Source organism: Morone saxatilis, unplaced genomic scaffold (assembly GCF_004916995.1).
Source record: "Morone saxatilis isolate NCDOM2014 unplaced genomic scaffold, NCSU_SB_2.0 Contig4, whole genome shotgun sequence".
Lineage (NCBI taxonomy): Eukaryota > Metazoa > Chordata > Actinopteri > Moronidae > Morone > Morone saxatilis.
In genome coordinates this window covers 16,389,508-16,391,814 of record NW_023339984.1, presented here as the reverse complement: position 1 = coordinate 16,391,814, position 2,307 = coordinate 16,389,508, and the positions used below count along the sequence as shown (strand labels likewise).

The 2,307-nt window shown below is 43.0% G+C and overlaps 1 protein-coding gene across 1 annotated transcript in view; it reads right to left on the bottom strand.

Moving 5' to 3' along the window:
• The window catches only part of LOC118338040, a gene marked incomplete in the record, with an annotated part of 22,212 nt that overhangs the window by 14,223 nt on the left and 5,682 nt on the right, over positions 1-2,307 (bottom strand).

Here is a 2,307-nt window from a genome sequence, read left to right as displayed (position 1 = left end):
GGCGCTGCAGACCAGCAGCAGCAGAAGCAGAGAGAGCGACATTGTGAATGTGTTACTCTCTCAGCGTACAGTGAATTAATACCAACACGTTTTTCCAAAGACTGCCTCTCTTTCACTCTGTCTCCCTGCTTCTACCTGGCTGAAGATTGTCCAGATTAACATGAAACAATAAACCCGGAAGTGATCTGGTATAAGGAAATGTATATATTGTGTTTTTGTTGAAACAAGATTATGAACAGAATTGACAAATGGGCAGTAAACGCAGTTGTCTTAAACAACTGTCAATAGTGCAGAAATTAATGATTTGTTGACAGAAGGTAGAAATCAGATGTCTTGAAAGAGGCATTAAGAGGATAATAAGTACAATATTTTCAGAGACAGGCTTGTTATGCCCAGGTGCTCTTCAGAGAGATTCAGGAATTCCTTTGTATCTGCTGTTGTTGATGGATGGTTGTTGCACTGAGGATTGTGCTAATGTTTGTTTCCATGATGTTGATGATATGATTGTCATCTCATGTGAAAACCACCAACCAACATCTGATCCAAACCATCCACTTTTATTGGATGAGTGTGAGAAAATGAAATACAATCCAGATTCACTAATCACAAGGAAGTATCTTTCAACCATTCATATTTTTATCAAACAACTGACCACATGAGGAGGCTGCCAGCCTGTTTGAACAAAGAAAAGAAGTGATGAATGAAAAAGGAAAATCCCTGCCTCCCCATTACCACAAAACTCTGAAAACAGGTAAACAATCCAGCTGCCAGGGCAGAAAGATGTAGAACTTCATAGACCTGTCAGATTTAGTTTTATTTTTATTTTTTTGGCCTTTTATTGCCTTTATTGATAGTGACAGCTGAAGATAGACAGGAAAGGGGGGCAGAGCAGCAAAGGGCAGAAGGTCGGATTCAAACCCGGGCCACTGCAGCAATTCCGTACATGGGTCGCCAGCTCGACCGACTGAGCTAACCGGGTGCCCAGATTTAGTTCTTTTGTTGGGCTGGGCCCAGCAGCCAATAGCAGGACCACACCCTGAAGCACAAGTTACATTGTGATACCAAGGGAAATTCAACTGACAAGCTCTGTCATGCAGTTGTGTTATTGTGATCTTAAGCAAGTAGATATTACACAGGAATCGTATCAATAGTCGCAGATTCTCTGTACTGAGCTACAGCCAATTTCTGCTGGTTGATAATTGTAAATTGAAAAATGCACAGGGGTGAAGCTTCTGCTCCTCCGCCACTCTTTGGGAGAGGATAGCTCCTACTCCTACGTCGGGGGCTTCCATCTCCACCACGAATTGTCTGGATGGTTAATGGTGAAGGCTACCTTAGCCTCCTCATGGGCGAAGGTGTAGGGCTGCAGGGCGAAGAGAAAAGGATTGCAGCCCTCCAGGTTTCCAGCGTAGCGCTCCGGGGTTCCTACCCGCGGCTCAGGTGACGACCTTGGCGGGACAGGAGCTGGGGCTGGAGCAGTCTGAGCCGGAACCAGAGGGGAAGCCAGAGGTGTGCACAGGAGAGCAGGGTGGCTGATGAGGAGGTGTGGCTGACTGGAGCAGGGGCATGTTAGTGGAAAAATACTGAGATGGCTATGTTGAACAGGTGATGAGGAATGTATACAAAACAAATTCTAGTATAGTATAGTATAGTGCGCAAAATTACACACATATGTAATAATTATGGAAGATGTAGGACCACGTTTAGCCCTCTATAAGCTCCAAAATCATCATAAATATCAAATGCCTGTTACATCACATGGTTATCTCAGATCCACAGAAAGCTCAGACAGTGCTGACATCAACCAGTATTGAAACAAATGAGCCGCAGAGCTCCATCCTCAGACATAATGTCACTACTTTAGACTCATTGAGGCTTGAACTGACTCAAGTAGACAGACCAGTTCTTTACAGAGATTTAAAGTGAAGCATGTGATGAACAAGAACTGTCAGTGAGGCTGTAATCAGACAGATGTGTCACTCTTTTAGCAGTGGCTCCCCCTGCCTGTTCTCAACAGATTGTACAGCTTTTAATCACTGACAGTGAGAATTTAGAATAGACTGAAGATTTGTTAAGTACATAAAAATGAAAAGCATAAACAAATCAGAAGGAGGCACTAGATCTCAAAAAACTGTGGGGACAAAGCAAAAGGGATGTTACATATGTCTGAGTGGATATGAAGATCCAGTGGGTTTACAGTTTGTCTCTAAGAAGGAAACTGGGATCTACTTGATCTTTATCATCATCTTCATAGCACAACAGAAGTATTTGTCTGCAAACGTGATAAAACTTTTTCATTTTAACACT